The sequence below is a fragment of the Rhinolophus hipposideros genome, assembly GCF_964194185.1.
Source record: "Rhinolophus hipposideros genome assembly, chromosome: 15".
In the NCBI taxonomy this organism is placed as follows: Eukaryota; Metazoa; Chordata; class Mammalia; order Chiroptera; family Rhinolophidae; genus Rhinolophus; species Rhinolophus hipposideros.
The window spans coordinates 47,843,653-47,859,569 of record NC_138061.1 but is presented as its reverse complement, the minus strand read 5'-3'; positions in this window follow the sequence as shown (position 1 = coordinate 47,859,569).

Here is a 15,917-nt window from a genome sequence, read left to right as displayed (position 1 = left end):
GGGACTAAAAGTCCCGCATCCAGGCTGCCTCAGCAAGCAGTTCCCAGCCCACAGGGCGGCAACAACCTTCGCTTTCTCCGCTTTCTTCGGCCTCTGCTGGTTGGGGAACCATCTACATCTTCCCACCCCTCCACGGGGATCGAGCTCTCCGGCAGCTGCTCCTCCTGGTCTTCCTCAGACTGAGCTTTCATACGCACAAACTGCTCCACTGCCCTTCGGAAAGCTTTGGCCGGCACCGTATCCTGCCGACTACGCCATGTGTCACGCGGGGGACAATGCTCGCTGCGCCATTTGTCGTGCGGGGCAGCAGGCGGGGTCTCAGCTCCTACTCCCCTCATAAGAACGCAGGACACGGTGAGGCCAAAAAGGAACACCCACGGTGCCATAGATAGGGGAGGCAAACCAATATATTCTCGCTGGCGGCTGGGCTGGAGACACAGGAAGCAGGATCTACATAATCTGCCTAATAGCAGTCCGCGCTTGCCAGCCACCATCTTCTTGCTAGCCCCCATTCTTTTCTGCTAGCGTAGCCACAGCCGTTATATTAGTGGCCAATGGCTTATAGGTTACAGCTGACAGTCAATTAGCCACAGCTGCTGGCCATCTGATCACAGTTGATGGCCATTTACTACCCGAGCCAGCACCTTTCTATGTGAGGCCGAGAGCCTGAAAACTGTTTTTTGGGGGGCTTTGTCCCCACAATTAGGTATAGCTCTTTAAATGCACACAGAAATGAGGCCTCAGCATGAGATTATGCACCAGGTAGTTAGTCCATATCCCGGACGCCGACGTACGCCTAGCATTCTCTGTCAGCTCCCACTGTAACAGGAGAGTGAATAGCTGGAGAGTTACGAAGTATTGATAGTGTATATGTGTAACTTAATGATGTTAAGAAAGTGATTACTACTTCACCCTAAGCTAGAATACCTTGTGGCATTTATTCTCCACATAGCTCAAATGGTCCTTTATTCTTTCACTTTTCAAACTTTCATACTTTTATATTGTTTTCCCAAATAGATTTTTTTTTCCCTGTAAAGTGAGATACGAAGAATTCTTTTTATTTTTTTATTTTATTTTTTTTTTTTTATTTATTTTTTATTAGTTTCAGGTGTACAAGACAAGGTAATACTTAGACGTTCATCATTTATATCCCTCACACTGTGAACCCCCCTCCCCCCATCCACTATCCCTCCGACCTCACACTGAACCATCACATTATATATATAAAATTATAGTTGGCATTCATTAATGTTTAGCTTCTGGTGTACAATGCCATGATCAAGTATCCACAGTATCCCTGAGGTGGTCTCCCAAATAGGACGCATGTCCATCGAATACCCAACAAAATCTTTACAACATTATTGAATACCTTCCCCAAATTAATTTTCAAAAAAACCCTGAGGCCATCTTGTGGTTACCAGCTGCTTCCAAATCCCTTCACCTTTCCCCTTATCCCCAACCCCCCACACACACCCATCTAACAACTCTCGGTTTTTTCTTTGTGTCCCCAAAACTGTTTCTGATTAGTTCATTCACATAGTCTTTTCTTTAGATTCCATATATAAGTGAGATCATATGGTACTTGTCTTTCTCTTTCTGACTTATTTCACTTAACATAATGTTCTCTAGATCCATCCATGTTGCTGCAAATGATAAGATTTCTTTCTTCTTTATGGCTGCGTAATACTCCATTGTATAAATGTACCACAGCTTCTTAATCCAGTCATCTACCGATGGGCATTTCGGTTGTTTCCATATCTTGGCTATTGTGTAAAGTGCTGCAATAAACATAGGAGTGCATACAGATTTTTGAATTGGAGTTTTGGATTTCTCCGGGTAGATGCCTAGGAGTGGAATTACTGGATCATAGGGTAGTTCCATTTTCAGATTCCTGAGATACCTCCATACTGTTTTCCATAGTGGCTGCACTAATCTGCAATCCCACCAACAGTGCACTAGCGTTCCCTTTTCTCCACATCCTCGCCAGCATTTGTTGTTTGTTGATTTATTGATGATAGCCACCCAAATAGATTTTAAATGTGTGGTGCCTGGAGATTAGTTTTCATTTCAGGGCCTTCTTCAATGTGGTTGTGTAATAATGTTTAAATGTGGCTCTAGGTCTACACCTTCTGTAGCACCAGGGGGTACGTAATCTGTCATGTGTCACATACAAAGTCTCATTTTGACTTGCATTGCTCTATGGACTGAATTGTGCCCCCCCCCATTCATATGTTGAAGCCCTAACCCGTAACGTGAGTGTATGTGGCTTTTAGAGGGAAATTAAGGTGAAATGCGGTCATAAGGATGGGACCCTAAGCTGACAGCACTGATGACCTTAAAAGAAGAGGAAGAGAGAGACGGAAGGATGGAGGGGCCTGTCCCAGACTACAAGGAAACTGAAGCAGGGTAGCCTGGTGCTGAGGCTTTCTTTGCATCTGTTTTACTGAGCCTCCACCTGGGCTTCCGGCACTGGCGTTCGGTCCATGAGCTGGACCACCTCTGAGCATTCCCAGATGCCCTCTTAGCGGCCATTGCCTCATGGGTAAAACGAGCTAGCACCAGACACTACCCTTGGAACTCCAGCAAAGGAAGGCATGACTCGGTCGCCTGGTGTTCTCAGAGGGGCGGGTGGACACACATGACCACACACAGAAGCACAGTCTTTCTTTCCGTACATTTACTTGGGCAGCTGGAGCTGCAGGCCACGCAATCCGTTGGCTGAAAGCACAGGTATGGCTCAACAGGAGAGACATCATGTTGGAGAGTCCCCAGATCCCTGGGAAGCAGGAGATTTAACACCAACCCCTGGTCTCCTGCCGCCTCTGCTGGCCGCTTTGCTCCCAGGAAGACTTCCTGAACATTCTCTTCCGGGGGCATTCCCGGAGCCTGCTTTTCCCATCTCCACCAACAAGGAAGCCAGCCAGTGGAATGGTGCATGGTCTTCCTCCAGGGAAAGGTGGAATACGAGAGCGGTGGGAACTGTCTGGTGCAGGGGCGTTTCCCTGGGAAGCCGGCAGCAGGTTGGGGGGTGGAGGGAGAGCGGTTGGGAGCCTGGGCTGCTAGGATGCCTGACAGCTTCCCAGCTTACTGAGTCTTCTCTTCCGTCATTTCATCCAACTTCCCTGAGGGTTTGGGGATTTTAAAATACATAAATCTTATTTTTTTCTCTGACCTCTCTTTTTTTTGGGGGGGGGGGGTTCTGGTGGTGAAATGCACGTGACATAATATTTGCCATTAGCAACATTTAGTACATTCACAATGTTGTGTAACCATCAGCTCTCTCTGGTTCTGATCTCTTTGCAGCAGCATAAGCTCATTAAAGCAATGTGGGAAACGCATGAAGGAAAAAGAAAAGAATCTCCCAAATTCTACTCCCTGGGGAGAACCACGATTACCACTCCGTACTAGGTCCTGAACAGGGCACCGAGGCATCGGGGCCCAGAGGACTCACAAAGACCCCGGAGGGATATTTGACATTTTGGGGGAAACACAGTGCACTGTGTGTCAGGAGCTCTGCAAACCACCAGCTCTCTAAGTCCACAGCTCCAACATTAGGTCAGGTGATATTCCTTCCAACGATGTCCCATCTTAGAGAAGTTCGTTGTTGTCAGTGGTTGCTGTGATGAAAAGCAAATCCCATGTGCAGATCATTGCGGTACAAGACCAAGGGGATGGTGTCTGACCTGATGCCAAGACCTGAGAAGTCACACAAGGCCCAGCGATATACCCCCGGGCAAATAGCGGTGGTTAGTTAAGAATGAAAAATACAAATGGTTTTTTCTTTCAATTTATGTGTATTTCTTTAGATGGCTACAAAATATGCTTTGCATTATTTAGACCTAACTACTTAACCGAAGGACCTCTTTGGTATTTCTGTTGGCCTAGGAGTGCCATAAAAAAACTACTGCCACTAAGGGTGCCACGAACAGAGAAAGTCTGGGAACCTCTGTTCCAGGGCATTTGCTTCCAGCTTTTAGGTACCTACAAACACATGTGAATATCTTTTTCATAATTGAGGTCATACGCATGTGCACTGTTACAATGGGTATTATGATCCATCATTTCACAGTTGAAGAAGTCGGCTCCAAAGGGAAGTTATCACACAGCTAATCAGACCCCGCTCCGCCGCACACTGCCACCTCCCTCGCAGAGACCTGCAAGATGGGGGCCTCTATGCTTCTGACAAATACCAGCCCCTCCCCACCAACGATTGTAGGGCCTAAGGATGGCTCTGCCTTACTCTAGGCCGTGGCATGGTGTGATCCCAAATTCGCGCATAAATGTTCCCTCATTACGCACTTTGCTGATTCCTAAAAATTCATCTACCTTTCACCATAAGGCATAAATAGCAAATGATTCTTGGAAAGGAAATCCATTGAGCTATTATTAACATTTGGTACCTCCATGGGAATGAGCTTATCAGAGCCTTTCCTGACAGAAGCTTTGATACGAAAAAAAAGAAAAAGAGGTCTGAGAGAAGCGGATAAGGTGGGTATCTCAAATGGGGGTTGCTGGAAACGCACGGATTCAGAGAGCTGTGTGCAGAAAATATGTAAAGGAGTGCTTACAGGAGATACAGTAGTACCCCCTTATCTGCAGGGGATGTGTTCCAAGACCCCCAGTGGACGCTTGAAACCAAAGAGAGTCTCAAACCCTAGGCATGCTATGTTTTTCCTACACACACATACCTATGATAAAGTCCTATTCATAGATTAGGCTCAGTAAGAGATTAACCACAACAATAAAATAGAATAATAATTATAACACTATATTGTAATAAAAGTTATGTGAATGTATCTCTCCCTCTCTCGCCCTCTCTTCCCCTCTCTCCCTTTCTCTGATAACTAGTCTGAGAACCAAGATGGCTACTAAGTGACTAATGGGCAAATAGAGTATCCAGTGTGGACAAAGCAATGACTCACGTTCTGGGTGGGATGAAGCGGGATTACAAGAGATTTCATCACGCTGCTCAGAACAGCGCACAATTTAAAGCCTAAAATTGTTTATTTCTGGAATTTTCCATTTACTATTCTCAGACCGCGGTTGATTGTGGGTAACTGAAACCATGGAAAGTGAAATGGTGGATGAAAGAAGGACTACTGTACAGGAAACTGAGGCAGGCAGGGCGGGGCTGGCAAGGAAGGAGCTGGCCTGCAATGTGGTTGTAATTCAGTCCTCGGCCATACTACAGGACACGCTAGAGCTGAGACGGCCCTTCAGAGTTGCCTCAAATTGAGGCACAGGGGCCAGGTCTCTGTATCGCAGCATTAGCCAGTCACTGTGTGGGTCACCCATGGAAGAACGTGTACCCTGGAGTGAGCCAGCTCCCAGCAGACCATGCTGGTCACAGTGAGGGATGCAGCCGTGAGCCATCAGCAACTCAGAGTCCCACCAGGTGGGCCCTGGAAAAAAAGTTAGTAACAACTGTGCTGAGTGCCCTGACGGAGAAATCTAAAGAGCTTGCGTGTTGTAATTAGCGGGAAGAGCAAACAGCCTAACCTCATCTGGAAGGGTACTGGGGATACTGGGGGTGGGGGGTGCACAGTCAAGGAAGACGCCCCTGAAAGAGTGACATTCAGACTGAGGCTTTTAGCTTGAGGAGGGGTTGCTCTGCTGGGGGAAAACCATAATGGGTAGTGTGTGCAGATGTCCTCAGGCAGACGGAGCAACCTTTAGCTGAGCTTGGGGCATAAGGGCCCATCACAAATTAAAGTTGGCACGCAGCCTGGGTCAACCACGACATGGGCACAGGGAGAGTTGGGCACCTTATCCTCCATGGAACCCACCGACCAGGGAGCTAGGGAACACGATCGGGATCTCTGACTTCCTATCTGGGATCCTTTCCCTCCCCTCAAGCTGCCCGTTGATGACCGGCGGAACCAATTTCAGCTAGATGTACATGAGATTTGCCCTACGTTCCTATTGTGTGTCCCGAGAGCTGTCCTGGCTGCAGACAACCCCAAGGTCTCCACAGCAGCCAGCGCCTCTCTCCTGGAACCACGGGAGGCCCTGGCAGTCCCACACACCGAGGGCGCTCGGAGAGGAGAGCTGAGCCTGGAAAGAAATGGTTGTCCCTGTGGTCTTCCCAACGCCCCTTCCTGCCCAGAGCAGACAGAGCTACCCCCTCTAAAACGATCCTTGTGGGGAAGGGGTGGGGGTAGTGAACAATCCCTTTGTTGAACTCCCCCAGAGGAAACAGGGCGGAACGAATTAGCGGACCTCAAAGGTCTCATCTGGGAAACTACTCAAGGTTTCCAGGATCTGACCCGATGGCAACTCTGAGGGCACCTGAGCAATCAGGGAAACACTGGCGGCAAGCCGTCCTAATGTCCGTCTGTCTGCTTCCGTGGGAACTTCTCCCGGAAGCCTGGGCAGGGCGGGGTTTGGGGGGCCTAAGGATATCTGCTCACCCTCCAACCTAGCCATGGCCACAGAGGTGGCTGGTCACCCCTTGCAAAACAATAGCCTCCACCACAGTCTGATCGGTAATTTTTAAAACACTCCAAACAGTTCAGTTAAATCTACCAATTGCTTTGACTGCTTTTCTTTGTGACTCATTAGGTTGATGCCCTTTACACATTCCTTTAACTAAGGCAACCATTTAAATCAGCTAATGCATGGTACAGCTCTCGAACATAGAGCTGAGTTTTCTTAATCAATGCAGAACAAAAAATAAAATGCTAATGTGCACACACAGAAAAAGATCCGCCAGGACAGGGTGATCCAATGAATGACGGTTCTTTACTTAGCTGTTTTTATGTGTCAGGCGTTATTCTCTGTGCTTAACAGATTTCACCCATTTGACCCTCACAATAATTCTGTGAGGCAGAAAACATTCTTGTCCCCATTGTACAGATGAGGGAACTGAGGCCCAGAGCAGTTAAGTAACATTCTGGGGCCACAATTGGTAAGTGACAGGCCTGGAGTTTAAATGAGAGTGTGGTTCCTGGTTTATGACCAGGCTTAGAGGCACCCCTCTAAGCCTGGGGCCCTGTGGAAGCCCCTCACGCCAGCAGGTGGCCGCCTCCAACCCTTTCGATCAGATTAGAAGTTCCGTTTCACTGGTTTTCTCTCCAGAATAAAGATTTTTGGAACAAAAGGTTTTAAGGCTTCAAATAAATCTGCAAATCACTGGCAAGAGAGCTTTGCCTGACAAGGCAGGAGACTTGCCCATCTCTGAAATTCTGAAGCAAAGGTCTGAATTAGAACCCAGGAATCAGTAGTATTTTATAAACACATCAGCTAATTCTCATCTTCAGACAGATTTGGGTGGGGAAAGGGACTGCCTTTGGTTCCAGCTCCTCCGCATCCTCAGTGTGACCTCGGTCAAGCCCTGAGCCTCAGTTCTTCGCCTGTATAATGGGCACAAACCCCACCCACCTCCGTCCTAGAGCTACAGTGAGGCGCAATGAAATCAGCACTGAGCTACAGCAGGTAAGGGGCTATGGCGACATCAGCCATGACGTGTTCCTTCCAAGCCACGGCTGTGGGTAAGCCTGCTCCTAAGCTTGTGACAAGGGCAAAACAAAAAAGCAGATGGGGAGGGATCCCCCGGGATCGGTTTTCTGGAGGATCTAAACATTGACATGAGGAAAACACAGACTGGAGCAGAATTTTTTGACATAGCAAACACAGACCCCTGTCTAAACACTCACTCCACAGCTAAGATGTTTCAGTACACCTCTGCCCCCAAGGTGGGGTGATCCAGAGAGGGGAAGGGTATCTGCTAAGAGGGGAGGGCGGTGTGCAGCATGGCATGGGAGTCAGACAGACACGAGTTTGCATCTGGACCCCGGCCACACACGAACCCTGCACCTTTGACCAAGCTGCCTCAGGCCTCTGTGGCTCAGTTTCCTCATCTTTAAAGTAGAAGGAATCGCATGAGCCCCAAGGAGCCAATAGTGAGGATCAAAGACCCTTCCCGGGACCAGTGGGTGAGTCAGCGCAGCAGGTACCACGCTCAGGCTGCAGCAGAGCGGCACCTTTCCATAGCAGTTTTACCTGGGGCTGGAGCTCTCCACTCAGCTGTGGTGATGGACACAGTTCCAGTGAGGTTGGGGCAACCCTCCATTTTCCCCCAGGAGGAATCTGGGTTATGGGAGCTTATGTAGCCCCAGGTGCTGGTGGGGGGTGAGCTGGAGTTAGCATGTCCCTGAAGCATTTGCCTCCCAGGGTCCTCTGACATGTCTCTCTGGAGCCAGCTCAGGCATCGACCCACAGATCTCGTCACCAAGACGACCCTCAAGCCTGCCCTTGCTTGCAAGGCGCCAGGGCCCAAGGGCCATATCTCAGGGCTGGGCCTCACCTGGGCATGGAAGCCAGGCCTTCCCAGGACTTGCCACCAGCCCTTCCCTCCTGGGGTCTCCTGCTGTCTCCCAGGGCTCCCCAGGGAAGCCCCTCCTCAGTGGCCAATACCTGCTCTCACTGCAGACGTTGTTCCCACATTTCCCCTAGGCCCCTAAATCCTCTCACTTCTTCTGAGGCCTGGGCTTGTGTGCCCAAAGCCAGCCGGCTCCTTGGTTTCCACTCACCATCTGTCCCATCGCTCTTCCTAATCACACAGGCTTGGCGTTTGGAATGCAGAGCACAGAGCAAACTCCCAGAAGAAAACTAACTGCTAACACCTCAAACAAGTGCACTCCACCTCATTTGCTAAGACTATAAGGACCACACACTGGCAGAGGAACGCAGTGCTGTGGGGAACTGGTGTGAAGGTCGGTGAAGGTCAGAGGGAGAACCGAAGCCCCCAGCAGAGTCGAGCAGGGCTGGATGGAGGGGGTGTCCCTGGAAAGACGTCTTAGGAGAAGAGACAGGTGAGCAGGGTCCAGATGCAAGAAGATGGAATGAGAGCTGGGGGGCATTCAGAGTCTCCCACTGTGACCATGCCTAGGACATCTGGGTATGGTCTGTTGGAAAAAGGCTTCCAGATGTTTCGTAAGAGAAATTGGGCTGGACAGAGGCAGGCAGTGGGAAGCTGGATTAGGTGCACAGCCCCCCCCCAGCCTTGGGGACTGCCTGGAGCCCTGAGCGGTCCTTCTGCAGCCCCTAACTTCCAAACAGCACCCCGGAAGGAGAAACAAAGTAAGTTCACATTCTCTCCCTGCTTGTAGCAGCAGCGTTAATGGCTAAAGAGAGGGTGGGAGGAGGAGTAAAAGGACAAGAAAGTAGGCCTGAGGAAACTTGGCCTCTTCAAGCCTTGCACTTGTGTTCCAACGTGCTCCGCAGATCATGCTCCCATTATACCCTTGCAATTGCCCTGTGACCTCTTGTGGGTCTCCCCTAGACAGCATGATGTCCCGGCACCCCACATGGATTCGGAGAAGTGACAGAAGGTGTGCGTGAGAGCAGAACCACAAGGCCATTAGCCATCCATCTGCAAGGAGGGCTGTCCCTCCCTCTGACCTAGCTCGCCTTGGAGGAGCAGGGAAGCTCTGGCGTGGCTCAGTTTCCTTGCCCGCTCTGTCCCTTTGCCCATGAGGACGTTGCTGGGGAAACTTCAGGGGCCGTGGAGCCCTGAGTTTCAGTCCCAGCTCTGCCACCAGCTCGGTGCCCCTTCCCCTCTCTGAGTCTCCATGTGAAAAATGAGACAGCCAGGATGGAGCGCTGAGGCCCTTCCAGGGCTGAGATTCTAAATCACCACCTGCTGCAGCCAGATGTCATCACTGCAAGCAGACAGGGAGCCTCCTTTGATCTTTCCAGGGGGTAAAATGGGCTCCCAGAGCAAGGCCAAGAGTGTGGCCGGTTGGGGCTGGAGGACAGGCTGGTGATGAGACGATTCAAATGGGAGCTTTCCAAATACTCAACACCCCAGACGTTCAGCCCACTCTTGGGCATGGGGCTGTGACAGGAGGGAGTGGGGATAAGAGTTCAGAAGCCCCAGGACGTGCTTCAGCCACGGGCTCAGACATGGATCAGCTGTGCCTGTGTCCGGACAAACCTCTGGGCGGGACTTGGTGGGGCTGGGCAGGGTGCCAGGGCAGGCAGGGTGCAAGGGTGGGCCGTGCTGCGGACGTCCTGGCACCTACAAGTGCTGGGCATCCAGAGAGGTGCACACACACACACACACACACACACGTGTGTATGTGTGTGTGTGTGTGTGTGTGTGTGTGTTCAGGTTTCACAGTCAACAGAAGCCTTTCCAAGGAGGAAGGCAGAGCCAGAGTTGAGATGGGCTCCAACCCAAGGCAAAGATTCAGCTGGGACCGCTGGAACTGCAGGGCTGGCTGTTAAATTATTAAAATACTTCAATCCCAAGGTAAATAGCTGCAGTCCCAAGCTCCTAAAGTGGCCCCCACGCCCACCCACCCTAATGTTCCAGTGCCAGGACTCCAAGGCTTTCCCACAGGCCTGCAACCAAAGGACAAGTACCCAGTTCAGCAGGGATGGATGCCAGGACCACTCCAGTACCCCCCCACACCCCGGCTGACTGAGGGGGCCCATGTGCCACTGGTGCACTAGTTCCCCACTCCCAGCCCTGCTCCTCTCCATCTCAGCTGTCCCTTTCTTGGCCTTCAGCATGTCCCTCTTCACTGCAGAAGGAATTCTGGGTCCAGAACAGAATCCGAGTGACCCAGATGGCTGCCCTTTCCCACCTTGAGTCTTGGGATCTCGGTCCAAGGCCAGACACTCGGGAACTGCTCCAGAGGCTGCAGCTGGCCTGAGGGGGCAGACAGAGCTCTTTCTCTCGCTTGGCCCATGTGCCCCCCAATCCACGCCCCCTCACCCAACAGCGCAGGACCTCCACCCCCTCCAGCCAGCCTGCTGATGACTATTCCAAACGAGCTCCATCCCCAGAAGCAGCGAGGCAGTCCTTCCCTGCGACCGTTTGCTGACAACCAGGAAAAGGTTTTAATCTCAGAAACAGTCAAGGTGGGGAAGGGGAATGAGGGCTGGCCGGGAGGGCCATATGGAGCCTGTCTGAGGAGCTGGGTCAGAGCCCAGCTACACCTCCATGCACGAGGGGCACCCAGCCAGCCCTTGGCGTTGCTGGCTCAGCTCTGGCCAGAGAGGGGAAGGAGCGTGGGAGAACAGACAGGCAGTCTGCACGGGGACAAGGTGTGCAACGTGTGCTCATGGGACCGCTGTCCTTTAGGTGAGGACACCCTGGCTGGCTGCCCAGTGGCTGGATGGGGGCGCTGACCTGATAGCTGGGCAGGCAATAAGCTAGATTCACAGGGGTCCACAGAGTGGCATTTCGGGTCTCCTCGAGGTAGTCGCAGGGACTTGTCCTGCTCAGCCCCACCATTTCCTTGGCCTGGCTCCCAGTGGAGATGGTTCTGGAAACCATGTCACCTCCACTCTGGCTCCCCTGCCTGCGCACATAGCCAATCCTCTCTGTCTCTCTCTGTCTACCCATCACAAACCCCGTCCCACATGTGGATGGCGGGCCTATGGGACGTCAGCTGGCCGGGTTGACGTTATGACGCTTTGACTACACTGCTTGGGTTTGGCCTCACCACACGGAACTCGGGACGAATACGGAGTTTAGATCGACTTTGCTGGATGTTGGACCTGCCCCACCAAATTTCCAGCTCACCACCCCAGTATGTGAAGCCTGCCTGAACTTCTGTCTAGACTCCCAGGACTTCGAGATGAACTGACCAAGTTTCTGATTGATTTTGCAGAAATTTCGACAAAACTTGACTGAACATAGCGTAGCCTGAGTTTCCCCAATTTTCAACCCACCTGACTGGATTTCTGAATGGTTTGACTGAATGATTTTACTGATTATTATTTTAAAAACTAAACTGCTGAAGTGTTTGAACTCTCTGGATTTTTTTTAACCAAATAACAGGAAATTATGTGGGGGCCTTGACTGCCTGGCCCCAGCACAGGGCTGAGCCGTCAGCAGCACGCCCCCACCTCACGCTCAAGTCTCACCCACACCCAGCCCAGGTCACCTGCAGAGGGGATTGGCCAAGAGGCACCCGTGATTCTTTATCCCCCTTCTGGGATCTTCTAACATTCTAGTGTCTGTTTCTTTATTGACACTTCCATCCACCGTTCTCTGTCTTCTGTCTCCTGTTTCCGGCCTTGCCCCAGCTCTTGGAACGGGTGTCAGCAGTTATAGGAAACAACACTCCTGAGTCAGCTCGATGGGAGCCCCCGTTTCCTGCTGGGAAGTCATATAAAACAGACGAGAGCGCTGGGTCAGCCTGCCTGGCCTCCAGGCTCAGCTCTGCCAGGGCTCGCTGTGTGACCTCGGGACATGTCAGTGAACTTTGGTTTTTCCTCTCCCAAAGTGAGCGCGAGACTCCTGCTTCTCTCTGGGTTTGTTCTGAGGTTTTGAGCAAGAGCACTAACGATAGCTACGTCCTGTGCATGTGCTCTAAGCCAGGCTGTCCCGGGGCTGCTTGCGGCCCCAGCATCATCCCCACGGAATCCTTGCCAGCGCTCACAAGTCTGGCAAGCAGCAGAGCCACAGAGTCCACTAGCAGAGGCCGTGCCCTCCAGCACTGCCATGCTGCCCCTGGGGCTCGGCTGACACTGACAGAGTCCTGGGACGTGGTAGTATTAGCTTCCTCACGCCCCTAATTAGAATACTATTAGCAGCGGCCTGTTTCGCATTGGGAGAACTGGGCTGCTCTTTGGGTCCCATTTTGATGGGGCATTTGTAAGTCATAACTCGATGGTGTGGCTTTATATTCTTTTGGGAACACTGAAGAGCAAGGGTCCTCCCCACTACCCCACGCCCACACCAACTGAGCCCTGGATATTTTCAAACCCTCCAGGCATGTCCAAACCACGCTGCTCGTTCCCGTTGTTTGGGACCTTTGTAAATCTACTACGTTCGGCCTGACTTTACCACGTGAACGTCCTCAGTTTCTTTACTGGCACCTCAATAAGAGCCAGGTTTGCAAAGTGCTCCCCAGTCCGTGGCGTGTGCCGGTGTTTGCCAGGCTGTAGCTTGTGAGCCGTGGACAGTGGCAGCGGAGAAACTGGGCCCTGCTCCTGACCCTGAGCCTTTACTTCCCGTGCCGACCCTGGACTTCTTGTCTTCCCCAGGATGGGAGAGGAGGCGGGCGTTCAGGAGGATGTGTGAACAACTTCATTCCTCACTCGAAGAGACGCTCGTTCATAGGGGGAGTTGGTGGCAGGTGCCGTGGGTGGTTGTCTTACGTCCCCGCGTGCCTCTGTGTCCTGTCCAGACAGATGCCTCGGCTCCCCTTCATTTTTCCTCTTCCCCGCATCTGCTGTTCTCTGCCCCGCATGTCTTCCCCTCTTTTATGTTCTTATTCAGCTTTTATTGAAAATCTTCTACATGTTAGACATGACATAGGACCTAGAGGTACAAAGACACAATCCCGGCCTTCGGTGGCTCACAGGGCAGAAACATGCGCAGTAGGGAGGGAACCTAGGCCTGGGGCATCTCAGCCAACCAGGGCAGGATGGGAGAAAGAATCAGGAAGCCTGGGGGAGGTAGCATCTAACTCGAGTTCCGTCTTGCCCACCTGGAGAACTCTTACTCATCCTTCAACGCCCAGCTCAAGTGGCACCTCCTCCCTGAAGCACTCTCAGATGCCCACAAGCGGAGTAAATGTCTCTCTCTCTCTCTCTCTCTCTCTCTCTCTCTCTCTCTCTCTCTCTCCAGAACCCTCTTGGCTTTGCACAAAGAAGTGAGAGCACTGACTGCCACATGTTGAAGCCAATTCTCCGATCTGCCCTAGACTGCAAACTCCCTGAGGACAAAACCGGACACAGTGGTGCACGACCAGGGCCGTGTAGGAATTTCATAAATCTTTGTTCCAATTAAGTCTGTGTATCTACAAGGAGCGTATCCACAGTGTGTGCATGTGTGTACCTGTGAGCAGGGGCGTGGTCGTCATGGGGGTGGGCGTAGTTCTTGGGACTCATTCTTTAACACAGTTGCCTCATGAATGTCTCAGCTCCTCCTCCTGGCTCCGTCCTCTCTGTGAACAAGCGTGACAGTGGGCTCCCTGGTGTTTGGAAGTTACAAGATTGTTCTGGGGGCCAGGGGACGGGGGGCTGGGAGACACAGATGCGTTAACCTCTGTTGGTGTCTCCCTCAGAGCAGCTCGGCCTGGCAGCCAGGGCTTGGGGAGCATACCAGGGAACAACCAGCCCCCCTTAGCCAAAGGGACCCTCCTCCTCACTCCCTATGCTTCTACTCCCAGAAAAATCCCTGCACCCTTGCAAAGGCCCTCTGCTGCTCCAACCTACAGCTGGGCTTGGTGGCAGGGGTACCAAGGAGACCTAGTGTCCTGCCCGCCAAACATTCTGGACAGAGACCTACGGTGGGTTCACAGCTTAATTCCTGTCTAGAAACTCATATGTGGGTGTGACTCCTGGGGGAAGTCAACTGCATGGGCTGTCTAATCCAAGCTGGGCCCCAAGCTGAGATGCTAAGAACGCAAGGAGAAGGTCCCCCAGGTGCAGAGACCACTACCTGCTACCCGAAGGGGCCCACAGCCTGGGTATGATGATAACGGTTCTTGCTTCTACGCGGACCTTTCCAAGGAACTTTCCACACATTGTCTATTCGATAAACATTCATTGAGCCCTACTGTGGCCTTGCATTGTGCCTTGCTAATGACAACACAAATAGGCTGTCCTTCACACGCATCACTGTCTGCTCCTCAGAGTGACCCTCCTAAAGAGGAAGACAATGAGACTCGGTTTACCTGTTTCTCAAGAACACCCAGGGCGAAGGGGTAGAAGCAGGACTTCCGTCCATCTCTCCGGTGACTCAAACCCTACAGTCTTCCACTCCCTGTCGCTAGCCTTGTCACCTTCCCCCAAAGGCTGAAAAAGTTGGGGCAGGTATTAACATCCCCTCTTAAAGATGAGGGAAACTGACCCTTGTTAAGTATAGGAGACTTTCCAGAGAGCTCACAGAGACCAGGCAAGAGTGTCAGCCAGGAGCCAACATCCATGCTGCCCAAAAGAGAAAGCTTACCCCGTGCGGCCCCCAGATCCAAGCTCACTGCCGTGCCAACTCTGCTGGCTTTGCCCTGCACTGCCAGTCTCCCTCCCAGACCCTGCCATGCAGGGTCCACGACAGGTGGAGAAGGTGGAGACAGGCTCTGAGGAATGAAGGGGTCACCCACCATGACTGGTTTGTGAGGCACAGTGCTGGAGCCCAGAACGGCTTCAGAGCAGATCCCAGCCAACCACCGGCCCCATGGGGGCCTTCTCCCGTCCCCCACTTCCTCTGCAGGGGCAGGAATGACCCAGCATTTGGGCTCCACGACTAGGTCAACAGTTGCCCTATTGCTGTCAGATCCACTCTATTTTCGGTTTTCAGACGGGCCAATACCAACCGGGCCTGTTCCTCTTCCGTTCCTTTCTACTAATGCAATGTCCGACCGTCTCTAAAATGCTCAGAACTAAGGACTCTCCCAGTGTCTTCAGACCTACTGAGAGGGAAAAGTGCTCCCCAGAGCAGGATGTGAAGTTCTCCAGATCCTTGAATTCCAGCCCCAAATTATAAGAAGGTCCAGTCAGTCCCACGGGACCCCCAAGGTCATGGGTCCTTGCCCCTTGTCCACTGGGGATTCCCATTCTCCAGGCTAGTTCCCCAGGGGTCACCTTCTCTTAGGGCTTGGAAGTTTGGAAACTCTAATGATTCAGAAATTTGACGAGCATAGAAGAAAAACAGTTATAATAAGAAAACCTGAGCTCAAGCCCCAGCTCCGACCGCTCGTTGAGTGGCCTTGGAGAAGTCACCCAGCAGCTCCGGGCATCAGGTTGCCCATTGTTTTCATGAGAGGGCTGGACTTTGTCTCCGAATATGATTCTGGCTTTGGAAATGGTCGGTCTTTAACATGCCCAATCTAGAAAAATTATTCTGATGAGGAAGAGTTTGTTTTCCAAGCTCTATTCAGTCATTCGACCCACTCTCGCATTATCTCTGACGGCACATGGAATTAATTATCCATCCTTGTGCTACTTAGAGC